Here is an 18,511-nt window from a genome sequence, read left to right on the forward strand (position 1 = left end):
TCCTGTTACTATTTTTTTTGTTGTTGTTGTTTAATCAATCATTTTTTAAATTTACTTTTGTATTGCTGTGCTGGTGTGGGGAGCGGGTTAAAGCTTATGAGAACTGGACACAAGCAAGGCGAGAGGCAGTTCATTGCTTTTACCTGTAGGCCAATCTAGGCACAGTCCTCCACCATGAAACAGGGAAAGGCAGAACAGTTGCATCTCCTAAACTATGTTCAGAGAAGCAGGAATGTAGGTTTCTACTGTTACAATGTCATGCTCCTCCCTGTGGCTCCATCCTTTTTGCTGCTATAAAAGACCCCTGAAGGAAGACAGGGGCTTTTGCTTTTGGAACTTTTTTAGGCTTTTGCCTTTTGGGGCTTTACTTTGGGCTTTTGGACTTTTTGCTTGGCTTTTGGCTTTTGCTTTGGGGTGCTTTTTGCCTTTGAATATTGGGAAGAAGCTTTTACTTTGGGCCTTTTGGTGTGGGAAGCTTTTGGAAGGGAAAAAGAATTATTGAAGGGAAAAATTGCTGAAGGGAAAAGAATTGTTGAAGGGAAAATGCTAAAGAGGGGTTGATAGAAAGTCTGCAGCAAGAACTTTAACATAGGCTTCAGAAAGCAAAGCTGAGAAAGAACTTCATACATAGGCCTTAGTCAGAAAGCTAAAGCTAAAGAAAAGCCAAAGAGAACATGGGACCATGCACAGTGCAAGTCTGAGGACTGAGACTTTAAGAGTTATGCATATGCAGGTTGTAGGTGCGGCTGTTTCAAGTTTGAGCACCAAGGCTTTGAGAGAGCTAAAAAGAGATGAGACAGTGCAACCCTGAGGGCAAAAAGACTTTAAAATCAATTAAGCTAAAGATAAACTAAGAGCAAACATGGGACAGTGTAAGCCTAAGGAAAGAGCTTTTAAGCATGGTTTTAAAGAACTGCAAGGAGTAAGGCTTTGAAGAATCAAGATAGAAAAAAGAAGCAATGAGGGTTTTGTGTCGCCAGCCAAGTGTACAACACACCAGACCCCAAATTTCTTTCTTTCTGTCTGTCTATCCTGTATCTTTTCTAAAATCTCCAATCACTCAGTTAAGCCCTGTTAGATCCAGTAATAACCAAGGAGGGAAAGAGAAAAATCTCACTCCAACAACAGAGGGAGCACAAGAAACAGCAACCCCTTCAGTGCTGGGTGGGGGTACATTGGAGTATTTGCAAAAGTTCTTAGAGTGTATCAAATATTACCCCATCTGACTATTTTTACATATATTGAAATTACAGCCATCCAGTTATTGATGGTCATTTTAGCTTTATATTAATGCAAAACTAATCATTTTATGTTATATTTTTGTAAACATTCAACTATTTTGAAGTACATATATCTAGAAGGGGAAAGTTTAGTCAAATGTGGGACACAAAGATATCATAACCACTATCCAATTTCCTTATGATAATGACCTTAAAATTTGTGTTTTCATTAACAAAAACTATTCATTTACCATACTTTTGTCAAATTGTGTATTATCCATCTTTAAATTCTGTTAATGAATGGTTAAAAAATGCTATGTCTTGTTTCAGTTTACTTTCTCTCAATCTCTAATAGATTTAAAATAATTTTAGACATTCTTTGATCATTTCTATTCTTACTGTAGGAACTGGTATTGGTTGTTTTGTTTTAGCCTACCAATTTTTAGAACATTAAAATTAAAAAAATATTAAATATGTATCTATTTTATATGTCTCAAATTTATTTTTATCAACTATTTTACATATATCAAAATTCAAAATAACCCAACTGGAAACTCAATCTCTAGACTGACCTAAAAACTATTATTTTAAAACCTTTCAAAATGTGCTCTACCACAGACTCTCAATGATTATTGTATTTAATTCTATCACTTGATATAGGCTACTATGTGTTGAGCATTAAAAACTGCTACAATAGTACAGGGTGCTACTGGAATAATTTGATAGTAGAATTCAAATAGCTGAGATACATTTCTAGCTTTTCCTTTTATAAACTGTATAAATTTGAACATATTTAAACTTACAGGTTCAGTGTAGCCTTACATGCTATCAAAATGTGCCTGCTCTGTGTTCCAGCATACACTAGTCTGCTCAAGCCCATCAACTACTGCAATCTGAATAAACAGGCATTTATTTTTCTCACCACTCTGAAAACTAGAAAGCCCATGTTCAAGGTGTTGGTAAATCCAATTTCTGTTTAGAATTATCTCCTTAGTTTACAGTTGGCCTGTCCTCTGTGTTCTTGAGTTAATTAAGTAAGGCAACACATTCAGTCTCTGGTGTTTTTAAGGAAAAAGATACTAATCTTATCAGACATTATCACCACCCTTGCTTTCTCAATTAACTTTCATTACTTCTTTCGAGACCCAAACTAAAATATGAAACAGTAGAGATATGAGGCTTGAACATACAAATTTTAGGAAGATGCACACACTTAGTATAAAGCATTCTACCCCTGCCCAAAACTCATGTTCTTGCAGACAAAAGAGATTATTTACATCCCAACTGTCCCAAAAGTCTTAACTCATTTCAACATCAACTCTAAATTTAAAATTTTAAAGTCTCATATAAACATCATCCAAATTAGAGATAGATGTGACTCAAGGTATAATTCTGCTTAGATAAGATCATTATTCAAGGAAGAAAGGGATGACAAGTAGCAAGCAAGTCCAAAAACATAGTAAACAAATTCCTTTAGATATCACAGTTGGAGAATGATACTCTTTGGTGTGATGTTTTGCCCTCTAAGATCACTAGGCCCACTCAGGCAGCAGTGTAACCCCATTACCTTGTAGGGTAACTTCTACCTCTTCATTTCAGCAAATGCTCAACAAAATACTGGAAACAGAGAAGAAATTAACTTCTTTTAGCCTTAATTATTTCTTTAGAGGCCCTGTCTTCAAACAGAACCACACAGAAAGTTAGAGTTTGTTTCAGTGTAAATTTTTTCCTTTGTGAGATCAAACCCAGAACTCTGCACTTACTAGGCAAGATTCATTCACTGAACCCACCAATAACCATTCAATATACAAATTTTGAGGGACACAGAATTCAGCTCATAAAGCAAAGAGCCCCAACACATATTAAAATGCAATCATAAATTCTATGATTAGATGATACATTCAAACAATTAGCTATGTTGTTTACAAGCAAAATGAGTAAAAATGACAGACACAAGTACAATTGTCCAGCAAGTCAATTATTAGTTTCTTAGTTTTTAGGAAATAAAATTTTAAGTTGTGATATTACTTGAGTCTTCAGTAATCACACTTAATGAAAGAAAGAAACAAAGAAACAAAGATATATATATATATATATATATATATATATATATATATATGAAGAACAACTAGGAAAAATTTCATAAGCTTGTCTTCATTTCACATACAGATTTATGCCAAATAACTAGAAGCACATCATCTATAAAAGTGAAAGACATTGCTTAACTGACTTCCTAAAGGTATTGTTTAAGTAAAATGTGCTGAATTTTGCCATGGGCCTTATAACTTTGAGCATACCTTGCTTTGCACAAGTGGACACTGGATAATAACAGTGAAATCAGGGGAAGAGAAAAAAATGCTGCTTCTTTTGTGTCTTGTATTTTTATCAATGAAAGCTATTCACAAGAGTTTTTGTTTTACTTGCTTTTAAAACATACAAGAAAATGAATTATACACAAGCTAAAAGGAAATATTGATAGCAGTCTGTATAAGAAGAAATTTTAATTTAGCATTACTTGCTTTATTCATTCTATAACTCCCACTCCTTGGGAAGTAGAAGGTACAACATGAAAAGCTCTGCCTTTACGTGTGAATGTGCAAAGAAGACAAACAGAACTGTCACAGGACCTACATGCAAGCAGATTTTACCATTTACAATGTATTTTGTGTTCAATTTAAAGAAGCAGATGAAATCATTCTTTCCTGCAAAAGTACACATTCTTCCTCATAATATGTTATGATAAAATGATCATTCCTGACAAAGTATCCATTCTATTACTATTAAGATTCATTTCCAGTAGGAGAAATAATTGGAGGTACTTTTTTCCATAAACAAAATAGCAGGTGAGAACCACTTTGCAGTTAGCAAGTTTACTAGTCATGTCCTCATTGCCCTTCAGCTTCACATCCACACTTCAGGTTGGACGTGACTTTTGAAATGATAATTCTGAGCTTTACGTGATCATGCTAATAGGAGGCCCTGGACAGAAAAATAAATAAGAGGACAAAAAATGATTAGCTGTTTTTCTCATGTTTTTTCCTTGCTCTTATGTCCTATCTATTGCTACTACAGGTGAAGGAGTTGGATCCAGTTTCAGGTTTTTTCTGGTTTCAGTATCCGTCTTTATTGCAGGTTATATCCAAAAATAAACAAGAGGTGTACCTTCCTCAGATATTTGAACACTAACTTCACCCTGGAATATGCCATTACCACCTCTTTCCCCATTTTTATTTTTGTCATTTATTATCTTTAGGTTACCTTTGTGATCTATTTTACTTGTATAGCTCTTATAAAAACTATTTTTCTGTATGAAATTTACCGTGATTTCTCTTCTCCTGAATGTACAATGACTGACACTGATTTAAGCATAAAATCTAAATTGTTCAACCAGCAAATTTTCAAAGACACACGCAGTCCTACTTAAAGCTCATGTCAGCTGTTTATCTAAACTTCTTCACTAATCTTCGAGTCTCACTTTATACAAAGTAGTTGACCCTCGGTAATAAGTAAGGTTTAAAGGAGATTAAACATAATCCATTTCAATCAAGGCACTCAACCCCACACTAAAATGGAATGTTTTCAATGATTTTTTAACTTCATAATCAATATATGAACTGAACACATGACTTTTTGTTTAGGAAAATTTACTAATTTACTTTTTGTTTAGGAAAATTACTAATTTTGTTTAGCAAAATTCCATCATTGCAAAGAATGATGGAATATCAGACCTTCTATCTAGCTTTCAGAATAAGAAATTAAAAAATAAAATAACAATTTTAAAAATGGGAACTGTAAAGCCCAGTTTATTCTATAAAATTTAAAACTTTATTAAATGAAAAAAATCTCAACGTAGGAGGATGATCATTGTTATTTGCTGAGAAACACTTCTCTGTGGTACTTCTATCACCTCAGGTTATTTTCTCAAATATGCCTTCATAGTAATGACCCTTGAAGTTACAGATATTTTATAGCTCCTGACGAGAGAGCAGATATCTTTCCTGACAAATATAGTAACCATAAAGAATATCTCCTCCCTCAGAGACATTCTAAAATAATAAAGTCTCCCTCCTCCCTCCAAAAGGGATATTTGCTTATATTCCAGGATAATTTTTCTCCCTGGACAGGAGAAGGGAAGTTTGATTAGAGACCCTTTACAGGATTGATGCTGCCTCTTCCCAGTGTTCCCTACCTACAACAAAAATCTCTGAGTCACAGTATCCTCGCCAGTTCTAGTTGCTATAATAAGATACCATACAACTAATGGTTTAAAAGAAACAGAAACCACTATCTCCCAGTTGTAGCTACTTCAAGTCTAAGATCAAGGTACCAGTGTGGGCAGGATCTGGTGAGACTGCTCTTTTGGATTGCAGATGGCTGGTGCGTCTTTGGAACCTTACATAGAAGAAAGGAAGCAGGAGAATTTTGAGCATTCTTTTTTGCAGGTGCACTAGTGCCATCCATGAGGGCTGTACATTTATGAATTAATTACCACACAGAGGCTGAATTCCAAACATCCATCTATTAAGAAAGTGAAGGTTTACATTTTCTTGTTTTGCATTATACTAATATTTTCTCAAAAATATTTTGAGAGCACTTGCAGGAATTACTGTATCAAATGAGTTGTAAAAAATAGAAAAAGGCTTCTTAAAGGATGGAGAGTTTTAATATGTTTTCTCCAAATGTCAACAAAAATACTGGAAAAAATCTAAATTTTAAAATGCTATATGAAATTAACAAAGCAGTTTCTATCATAATAATTGAAAATTATTCAAAATAATAATTATCCTTGATTAGAAGAGACATGCAATTCTGGATAAGTTTAAAGATATCAAGAAGTGGTTTTGGGGGTGAACAGTAAAACCTTAAAGGTACCAGTAAAATGTTTCAAGGTGTCAGTGAAATTATGGACAGAGAACAATGGTGCCAAGACCACCATATTCTGAGAGAATTTTTCAGAAAGTTTTATTTTTATGTAACATGTCATCTCAAATAAAATATGGTATTCTAAACAATTTCCAGTTAAGTTTGAGGATGTCATATTATCAGCTAGGTTGAAACAAATACTAAATGAAAATTTGCTTCTTTGACCTTCATTCCAAGTGTCCTCAAATGATGGTTGCAGAAATATTTATTAGTGTTTGCAGATGCCAGGAGACTCCTGGCATTGAACTTTTAGAATTACTGAAAAATAAAGCAAAATAAAGCTAGCTCCTGGAAATTCTAAACAGTCTCCTATTTCCATGACCTTATTTGATGCCTGATCCTATCACCTTGCCTGGGACCAAAAGTCAGGGCTTCCCACTCAGCAGAAAGCAGATCATTTATTTTCTTAGCGGGAGATCTCCCCCATGTCATTAATGATTCATATAGGTCATGTTTACAGGAGCAAGTCTTTCCAACTTTGCTGTATCATAAATCAGCAACTTCTATTTTATACAAATACAGTGCTAGAGCTTTTTCTGTGACATAATCAAGAGTGATAATTTAAGTGCTGTTGTCTCTAGATTAATTGAACGACCAAGGAATGAATGGGAGAACATTAAAAAAACAGGTGAAATAAAATCTTAAGAACAATGACTCTGAAGCTAGTACAGAGAATTAGGAATTTTTTTTATATACTTGAATATCTAGATGTGAAACTCATAGTTGGTATCAGGTATCAAAAACTAACCTTCAGAAGAGCACTTGATAGCACTGACTATGCTCTTCACTTATTTCATAGTTTCTTATTTTTATAGTTTCTGTCTCCTTGCAAATTAAAGTCATTTAAATCAACTACCAAAATGTATCATTCCAGACACTTTTTCTGGTGAATCTTATCATCAATCTTAATTTAGATATTTCACAGCAAATTATACATTACCAAAAAAAGAAAGAAATCTATAACTTTGATAAAACAAATTAATGTTTATATCATTCCTTTTCTTTTACTCTTCATCAAAATGCGTATTACTTTTAATAAGATAATTTCTCCTTGCATACTTTCTCTTTCTCATGGATATTTCATTTCTTTCACTTCTCTACTTTCTGCCTGAGCTAATCAAAGCCAGGGACAAGTATGAATGTTCCTATAAATACTGTAAATGTTATAACTACCCAAGTGAAAATAAAAATGAGCTGCAAAAAATTCTGCTTGTTTTAAATTTCTAGATATTTAAGGACTTTTGTAGTAATGATGCTTGCATCTACAGATTTTATATCTTCATGTTCATTTTTGTATATTCAATTCAACCACATTCTCAAAAATGCATTTGGAAAGAAATCATATTCATAACCTTAATTTGAATATCTAGTACTAGATTACTTTTTATATGAAAATGTCAGTAAATGGAGTTCTCTATTTTCCTTTGTTCTACCAAAGTTAGATCATTGTTTTTGGTTTTGTTTGGTTTTGATTTTATTGGCAGCTTTTCTGACACTCATATATTTACTCTGCTTTTCATTGTTTGGCCCATATTTGGCCATGATGGATTCTAACTAGCAAGTAGTGGTTTAGTGTACAGAAAGAAGACTGACTCAATAGCTGTTTCTTTGCACCAATCCTCTTCCAGAACTACCATCTGTGAGCGCCTTATAGAAATATGTTATTATAACTAATGATATTCTTATATTTTCTGCCTAAATATTTTGCTTTTGAGGGAAGCATCTAATTCTATGGGAAAATACACAGTGGATCCACTGAACTTTCTGTGTACTTCATTATCAAGATGCAGTGGTTCAAAATAAAAGAACAAGTGTCTCTTATACTATATGGAAAGGGCCTTTGTAAAGTTGGAGATAATAAAAGTTTGGGTGCCAAACAAAATAGCTGTAAATGACCTTAACCAATAACAAATATTATGTGTCTTCTTACTTGCTATGATACGTGTACATAAAAAACTAGCAAAGAAAAAGGTAGTGTTTAAGAAAAATTTACTTTGGGACACAGAATAGTATAAAATAAAATTTCAGGAAAATAATTAAAGTAGTTTACTCACCTCAGCAAAGTTTATGTATCTTCAGTGATTTAAAATGTGTGAGCTGATTCAACACCCATAGTTACTGAATTTTCTTTATTTTAAATATTTTCTAAGCTTAAAATAACATTGAGAAAACTGAGCTAATAGAGAATTTATAGAAGCAAACTAAAAAAACACTCAATTCAGAGACAACTAGTGTATTGGTGCTAGTTGTTGTTTTCTTCCAGTATTTTCTCATACTAAATGTGTCTTATTTTATAGGGAACTTGTCACATAGCAGTAATGTGATGTGTACCATTAAAATTTGAAAGTGTCATATTAAAAAATCTATTTCATGCTTTTTTTTAAACATTTAGTTTACTGATATATAATACTATTTGAGATAGCTGTTTCTCTATTTTTCTCTTTCTCTTTCTTTTTCTTCCTTCTCTTTCTCTCCTTTCTTCCTTCCTTCCTTCCTTTCTCTCTCCCCCTCCTTTCCTCCTCCTCTCTCTCTGTTTCTTCTTTTCAGTATTACTTGGGTCAGTTTCTCAGGGCTTTGTGATTCCTAGGAAAATGCTCTACCACTTGAGCTAGACCCCCTAGCTGAGAAAGAATTTTTGCCATCCCATCCACCACCTCCTCCCCCCAAAACCCCCTGCTCCCTGTTTCCAGGCAGAACCTGCTCCACCCTGGTTTCTGATTTTATTGAAGAGAAAACATAAGATATAATAAGAAAAACAAAGTGTTTATGCTAGTTTGAGATAAAGATAGCTATACAGAGAGATTCCTAGTGTTGCTTCCATGCACATGTGTATTACAACCCACATTGGTTCATCTCTACCAGATCTCTTCACTGATTACTAGTCCCCTTCCCATAGTGGCCTCTGCCAGTTTAAGGCTACTATATCCACTGCTCTACAGTGAGTACATCAACCACATTCAAGTTTTAGGTTTCCTTCCCTTTCCCTTTTCCTCCTTTGTGTGTTCTTCCCTTAGTGTGTAACCCATGTCCAATAGTATTACTGCATTTGTTTTGAGGGAGAACAGGCAATTTTTGGCCTTCTAAGCCTAACTAACTTCACTTAAGTTCATGTTCTCAAGTTCCATCCATTTACTTGTGAATGACAAAATTGCATTCTTCTTTGTGACTGAATAAAATTCCATTGTGTATAAATGCCACATTTTTTTAATTTATTCGTCAGTAGTGGGACATCTTGGCTGTTTCCATAGCTTGGCTATTGTGCATAGAAGTAGCAACATTTCATACCACAGAACCATTTTATAGTATGACAGCCTAATAATTAAACTATTTTATCACATAATTATTTTGTAAACATTCTTGTTTCTGTCATAACCAATTAACTCCAATTGTTTCCCTTAAGTGAGTGGTGGATATTGTTTTATTAATAATCAGTTTGCCACAGTAATACCAATCACCTTTTGTCTCAGGCTGTAGACTATCAATTAAGGAGCCAATTATTCCTTTCTTAAACAATATTTTCAAGGGCATAAAAAGGAAAACACTAGATGAATGTTTCTCAAAACAGCATTACAATGTTGTCCAAGTACATCCATTCTGAGTAGGAAACACATTTGAGGAGCAACCTGACTTGTTGACTATTGCTGCCAGCTGATCTTTAGGGAATATAATTAGAGGCAGAACTTGCTCAGATGTGCGTTGATGTTGGAGGGCTAGATGAGTCAATCACTGACTGAGGTGGAGCAGCCTCCGAAGAAGTCTTGATGATTCTTTCTAATATTTGAGAATTCCTTTGTGAAAGACAGATTAGCTATCCATTCTCTTAGCATCCTGCAATATTAAATTTCTGTATTAATTTAGATCATCTGAAGGAAACCCACCTCCACAAAAAGTCCCATCCTCCAAAAGAAATGTCTTCACTGAGTTCAGTTGAACTGTATTCCCTCAGCCATTATTGAGTTGATGTAAGAGTCACTCATTTTTGCAGTATGTCTACCTCAATTTTAAAAATTCATATAAATGTAACATTATGTCTATTATCCAATGGTCATTACATGAAATTAAGAAATTCCTTAGTGTTTTAATGAGCTGAGTTTCAGGATATTTTTCCAGATTATGTGATTTATTTTGTCAGATCATGAAAATTGCATATTATGGTCTATCGTTTGCAGAGTGTATATAAATATAAAACATCTGAGACAGATATTGTCTCAATTTAAAGAAAATTAAAGTAAATTGGAAAGAGAGACAGCATAATGTGACTGGACAGACACAGGTATCTGAATTATAACTTGATTTCAAATATACTAATATGCAAGATTTTTGCAACAAATATCTTTTTTATATTTTTGTCAAATGTGCTGAAAAGGAAAGAAAATTTACTATCCAAAATGAAAGTTAATTTATTTCAAAGAGCTAAGCATGTTTTCTCTATGCATTACTTATATGCTTTAATTTCAACACAAACCATTGATTTTAAATGATTTGAAAATATTAGATATTCAGTAACTTTATAAACATCTGCACTCAGATACCTTTGTTTTTTGATTAGGAATGAGTGAATAAGAAAGAGAGAGAGAACTTAAGAGGTGTGAAAATACATGTAGCATAGTTTAATTCCCTAAGACTTTTCTTGAGTAGATGGCGATTATTAATCACTTCTTATGATACTCCCTTGGCTACCTCCTGATTACAAATGGAACATACAGATGAAATAGGTGCATTTCTACAGACACTGTGTTTTTGAAATTCAGCAAGAAGTGATCGCAGATACTTTTCTGTCACAGATCAGGCTTTCCATCATTCTTTGAAAACAAATATCTCCATGAATGTTCGCAGTTCATTAAATGTATTAATATAAGACCCCACTCCTGAAGGGTCCACCATAGGGGATGTGGAAATTCCTGTATAACACGGTCCTCAATTGTACTTATTATCTGAAAAATTTGCAAAATTATGCTGCATGGTTACGTTAATCATGGGCTGAGTAAACCAAACCTCAAGAGAATGAGAAGCTACATTTTGCTTGCTTAATTTCTGAGATTAACTTCCAAACCTAAGACAAAAGAGTGAACCAAGCAAAAGGAAAACACACACACACACACACACTCACTTGTACACATGCATAGCCACATGGATTATGAAGGACATTAACCCACAGTCCAGCCAGAAAAAGAGGCAGTAGGAAAGCAGAGGCTAAATGTTTCACGTGAACATGTAGGTTTAATTTAGCTTGTATATATGGATATTAAGCCAGTAAGTCCATAGGTACATAGATGCATGCTTTTGAGATCCTATTTCTATACCACTCTTAGGGGAAAATCCTCCTGAATGTGCATCTATGATATTCCTCATATAGTGCCAAATACCACATTTGACCGTCTCCTTAGCAATTACTTCTTTTTCCTGTGTTTCTTTTCTTTAAAAAGATGTACCATGAGGATGGCATTCTATTTCCATAGCAGCAGGAATTTGAGTATTTACATTGCAACTCTAGCCTGACACTTAGTCCCACTTTATCTGATTCCCATATAATTTTAACAATAGTTATTGTTGTTACTTTTCAAGGAATGGAAGATGACGGACAGGAAAATTACCTTTTCCTACAAGAGCTTTTTCTCTTTACTTCATGGAAGAATTTCACTTTTTTCCTTTTGGTTTTTTTTTTCCTTTTTTTTTTTTTTTGAGAATTTCATCTGAGTTTACAGATTTAATATCATTTTTAATTCCTAAACTTATTGTGTTCTTTTCCTGCTGTGCTATAGCTATTTCACTTGAGCAGTGTTTTTTACTGCACAAATGCACAGGCGTGAGGTGTGGAGCAACACAGGAAATACGAATCAAGGAGGTGGGAAAGTGTGAGCCCAGCCCTATTGAAACAGCTTCTGCTTCACCGAGAATTTCTCAGATGAAGTCTAGAATGAATTAGGTCAGGGTCACCATCATGGTCTAATACTTCTGGTTTCTGGTTGTTTTTGGACACAATGCAGCTGTACAATTAAGACTTAATTCAAATGGAAGAAGAAAGAATCCTTTGTTTAAATAATGAAAAAAATTAAAAACTCCAAGACAACAAAAGTTGCATACCCTTTTGAACTATTAAATGAAAATGAATAAGTATTATAAGTGATCACTTATAGTAAGTGAACTCCTATATAGGGAAACACTCCAGCCTCTGCTTCTGCTTCATTTTTCACATGGTTTTCCTATTCTGTATGTTTCCATGTCATTCAATTAAGGCCCACCTTAATCTATTATGACCTCATCTTAAATTTATTACATCTATGAAGGACCTAGTTATAAGTAAGGTCACATTCACATGTAGCTGGTCTTAAGCTTCAACCTATGTTCTCTGGGAGAATACATTTCAACTCAGAAACAGATTTGTACAGATTTAAAAAACACAATGGAAATGTGTCATTTTAGTTTGCTTTTCTTACAGACCTTTTTTGAACACTGTTTTATACTCTCTTCTCACCTAAAACTACTGTGGCTACCCTTCTCTCATTCCTCCATAGAATAGGATGTGTCATAAGTTCCCACCCATATCTGTCATTGCTTTGTGATTCTCTAGTGTAGTGGATGTTTTGATGGAAGAAATAACAAACATTTAAAAATTTATTTATTTATTTCAATTTTTCAGTCAAAAATGGAAATAATCCTTCATAATTTTGAAGAGAGGAATACATAGCTTGGAATGTTTGAGATCATGTTTATCAAATCAGTAGGTGCTCTTGTAAAATTTAAGGGAAAATGTGACAGGAAGCAATTTTTTAATGTCTCCTAAATAACTAAACAATTCCTTCTTTCATAGAAGCAACAAGACCAGTGGAAGAAATTATCAAAATCAACTTTTTCAGAACTCTGGAAGTTAATCACAATGTACAATACAATGAGCATTTATTCACAAAAAATGAGTGAAAGTCTGTTAAGTGTGCTCTCAGCAGTGCTTCAAAATGTCCTATTCCTCTATGCATGCCCCATCTCCCTAGTGCCCTTGAAATAACAAAAGAATTGTGAAAAACAGCAGTCAGATAACTAGCAGAGGGAGAAGAGAATGTTTGGGTCTCTTTTAAAGTCAAATAGTGACTGAGGGATATTAAATCTGACCCATTGAAAACAATTGGAAGGATAAGATACACGTGTGAACCACAAAACTCATCAGAAAGGACCTTAGGTATGATGGGTCTGCAAGTTGTGATCAGAAACATTAAGACAAAATTAGGAACAATCAAGATTTAAAGCAGGATCCAGGAAATGTTCAGAGCATCTCAGAAAGCCTGGATTGAAGACATTCAAGGGAATCTATTTGCAACCATGTTATGCACAAACTCGTAAAGCCAGATCCAAGCTTGACATTCTGAAATCAAGAGCAGGTTAAAAGAAAACAACAGCCCAATGCAGTTTGTTAAGAAGGCAAAGAAAATATTACAAATCAAAGCATGTATTCCTGGAGTAGTTTTTACACTAACATAGAAATTTTTTAGATTTAGATAGTTTGACAATACTTTAGTACCAATATGAAATTTGAATTTTTTTGTAAGATTGATTGCTAAACAATATGCAACTTAGGAAAAAAAATACAAAATGTAGTTTTGCATTTATAATAAATGTTCGAATTTGATGTAATGACATACATTCTTGCTCAAATTTATCATTAATTCTCAGTGTTGTGCTTTCTTTTAGATATTAACAATGATGAATTACTAAAATAACATTGTACCAAATCATTTAAGGCTTGCAAATATCACTACAAACCCAAAGTGAAACACCAGTATTTCAAACTATTGATAAGACAGTCTTAATAGTTGCAACTTCTTTTCATTTCCTCTGCTTATCATGGCCAAACGGACTTTATACCTAAAACAATTAACATTATTGGACACGGGTTACACGTTAAGGGGAGAATGTGCACAGGAGGAATAGGGAAAGGGAAGGAAACCTAAAACTTGAAAGTGTTTTATGTAGCCACTGCAGAGGAGCAATGAAAGCAATCGTAAACTGACAGAGGTCACTATGGGAAGGTGACAGGAAGTAGTGAAGAGGTCTGGTAGAGATGAACCAATCGGGTTGCAATACACATGTGCATGGAAGCAATGCTAGGAATCTCTCTGTATAGCTATCATTATCTCAAACTAGCAAAACTCTATGTCTTTCTTATTATCACTTATGTCTTCTCTTCAACAAAATTGAAGAAGAGGGCAGAACAGATCTGTCTGGAAGTGAGGCGGGTGGGGGAGGAGGAGGAGGTTGAGGCAGTGCAGAGAGATGGCCCAAGCAATGTATATACATATGAATAAACAAATAAACATTAAAGAAAGTTCCAGAGAATTCTGCTACCCATTTTTCAATTGCTGAGTTTTCAGTGTTATCACTGTACCTTCAAGTCAGTGCAATGACTCATGTTAGCCTTGACCATGTTCCCTAGAGGGCTAGCTCAGAATCAGAACAGATGAAACTGGTTCCAGAAGATGCTATGCAAAATTCCAAATGCGAACTCATTTCAACTTAAGTTATTTGAATAAGATTATCACACACTTGAAAACTGAATAAATTTTATTATGGGAAAAATTGTAAATAAATATTTCAATTGATTTCTTATTACACTGTTGCCATCATTATTATTGCTCAAATATCTTCACAAATTAGTACTCAACAAGTTTGAAAATGTTTACATTACATATTATACACACACATATATATTATACAAATTATTTTGTTTACATGTCATTTATATAACAGAATGTTATTTATATAACATTAAAACAAATTCGTATTTGCCATAGAATTCTGATAAAGGGCAGATAAAACACAATCAGAAATAGAAACCTTACAATACACAGACACAAACAGGTGTGTTTGTGTACTTAGAAAGTTGTGTTACACCTTATCTGAAATACCACCCTATAAATAACTAGTAAATTGAATAAACATTTTGTCCTTGCTTTGTTTTTAGAATCCTTGCTTTCTGACTTCTAATTTACTCCTTTACCATTTTGGTAAAGTCTACTTCATTAGAAATCATGAGTTTCATATTATTAGTATTTTTCATATTATTAAATAAGACATTGAAATTTTTTATAACTCAGTTATACAAACAGGTTACTAAACACTTTTAGTACAGAAGATTAATATTTGAAAATCACAGAGATCACAAGCCATTTTTCTATAAAGTAATATATGTGTATTTAAAACTTTCAAACTACTTAGAATTGTAAAATAAAACTAACAGATCACCACAAACTTCAGAATAACCTTGCAAATATTTCTTGTGACTTTATCCAAAAATGTTTGTTACAATTTTATTTTATTATAGCATCAATACAATAAACCTATTTTGCAATTTTATTTTTTCCATATAACATAGGAAATAGTCCACAAATGAATTCATTTAGTCATCTTTGTTTGTATTTCTTTCTACTCTAAAAGTGCTGAATCCAAAATTGCTTTATATGGTTGTCCATGGAGTTATAGAATAAACTGCTGGAGGTGGAATATTTATGTCAAAGAGTGTGTTTTAAATTTTGATATTTATTGGCAAAGTGCATGCCAATATGTTTAAATTTCCATGTAAAGTATATGAGAGCATTTCTTCATTAACCTATGGAGAGTATATGTGTGTGTACATGTGTACATGTATCCACATATATTCATACACATGAACTTTGCATTTAATTGAGTTAAGATGATTGCCTTTAATTGTAAGTCAAGTTGTACAAATTAAGCAAACATTAGAGGACAATAATTTGCATTTTCTACTTTATTTCTTCTCTGAAAAGTAAAAGTCCAGAAAGGTCAAAAATTTAAATATAATTCATAAATTACTAGAAAGAAAGCTTTTTAGATAACACTTGAGGAACTAAGCATGCCTTTAGACTCAGGAACTACTGAATAAAAGATTTTTAAAGTAGGCATCATAATTTTTAAATATGTGAATAAATTAAAACAACTATATTAATTTTTACAATGTTTGCAGCAAACATAAATAATACTTTATAACTTACAAAAGTCAAAGAAGAGCATTTAAAATGAGTAGGAAGGAGTAGGTACACTTAAGCACTAGGAACATGCTCTTTATTTTCTAGGCAGGCACTGTACCACTTGAACCATTCTGCTAGCCCTTTTTGCACTGGTTATTTTTGAGATAGGCTCTCACTTTATGCCTGAGATGACTTGGACCACAATCCTCCCATTCATGGACGTAGCTGGGATGGCAGGCATTTCCAAAGTGCTCAGACATTAGGGAGATGGGACTTGAACTTTTTTTGACCAGGTTAACCTTGAACAGTGAACCTCTAACTCTCTACCTCCCAAATGTCTAGGATTATAGGCTTGAGCCACAGTGTCTTACCTTCATAAGTCATTCTTCTTTTGTGTGAGAAAGATTTATAACAAACAGCTAAATCAAAGAGCTAAAATTGAGTCTATAATTTGAGATTTTTAATCCAACAATATTTGCCAACAGTAATGCTCAAAACACAGAAAGAATCATATATAACTAACTTTTTTCCCTATATTTGTGTCCTGGGTGGGGGTACATTGTAGCATTTACAAAGGCTCTTAAAATGCATCAAATATATCATACTTGAATTCATCGTTCCACCATTCTCCTTCATTATCCCTCTCCCAATTCCTGGAAGAGTTTCAAAAGGTATCATTTTTGCATTTATATCCATGTGTACACATTATTTGCACCATATTCATCCTCTTACCTGCTTTCCCCACTACCTCTCCCTCTTCCTGGTGCCAACTCCCCACCCTCAAACCTGTTCCTGATCCACCCTCCAATTTTGTAGAAGAAAAAACATAAAAGATAAAAAGAAAAACATGGTGTTTTTCCTAGTTTGAGATAAAGATAGCTACACAGAGAGTTTTTATGTGATACTTCCATGCATACATGTTTTACAACCCACATTGGTTCATTTCCTCTGGTCCTCTTCATTCCTTCCTGGTATCCAACTCATGGTGGCCCCAGCCAATATTTCTATATTCATTCTTACACAGAGAGCACATCAACCACATTCAAGTTCTTAGTTTCGCTCCCTTGCCCTATCCTTCCCATGTGTGACCTCCCCTTAGTGTGACCTGCATCTCATAATATTGCTGAATTTGTTTTAGAACTATAATCTGCATATGAGTGAGAACACACAGCTTTTGGCATTCTGAGCCTAACTTCACTTTGTTCTACAGTTCTATCCATTTATCTGTAAATAGCAAAATTTAATTCTTCTTTGTGGCTGGGTAAAATTCCATTGTATATAAATACCATATTTCTTAATCCATTCATCAGTAGTGGGGTATCTTGGCTGTTTCTATAGCATGGCTGTTGTGAATAGTGCTGCAATAAATATGGACATGAAGGTGACTTTGTTGTAAGTTGACTCAGGTTCCCTCAGGTATATCTCTAGGAGTAGTATTGTTGGATCCTATGGCAGATCTATTTTTAGTTTTTTAAGGGGCCTCTGTACTGCTTTCCATTGTGGTTGTGCTAGTTTACATTTCCACCAGCAGTGTATGAAGGATTCCTTCCACACACCACCACCTCATCAATATTTGCTATTGTTGGTGTTCTTGATGGTAGCTATTCTAACTGAAGTGATCTTACTGTGATTCTGATTTACACTTCCTTTATGGTCAGAGATGTACAGCAATTTCTTCATGTGTTCTTTAGCCATTTGGACTTCTTCCTTCAAAAAGGCTCTGTTCAGTTCATTTGCCTATTTCTTCATGGGGTCATTGATTTTTGGGGGAGTTTAGTTTTTTGAATTCCCTGTATATTCTGGTTATCAGTCCCTTGTCAGATGTATAGCTGGCAAAGATTTTCTCCCGTGGGTGGTCTCTTCAATTTAGTGACCATTTCTTTTGTTGTGCAGAAATTTTTTAATTTCATGTAGAACTATTTGTAGATCCTTTCTCTTAGTTGCTGAACTGCTTGTGTTATACTGAGGAAGTTCTTGCCTATGCCTATTGCTTCCAGTGTATTCTCTGCTTTTTCCTGTACAAGCTTCAAGGTTTCAGGTCTGATATTAAGCCCTTAATCCATTTCAAGTTGATACCTGCACAGGATGACAAACATGTATCTAGTTTCACGTTTCTGCAGGCAGATATCCAGTTTTCCCAGCAACATTTGTTGAAGAGTCTGTCTTTTCTCCATCATATGTTCATATATATTTTGATGGTTTCATAAATATCTACCTTATAAAAGACTATAATTTATAGCCATATATTTCTAGAAGTATATAGAAAGTATTTATATCCTATTTAAAAGAAACTTATTTGATGATACATAGTATTCTAGAAATGTCAAAATTATTGCAAGGAGATACTTTCATATTGTTAAAATGGGTCTTATTTGATCATTCATATCATAC

The sequence above is a fragment of the Castor canadensis genome, chromosome 6 (assembly GCF_047511655.1).
Source record: "Castor canadensis chromosome 6, mCasCan1.hap1v2, whole genome shotgun sequence".
NCBI lineage: Eukaryota > Metazoa > Chordata > Mammalia > Rodentia > Castoridae > Castor > Castor canadensis.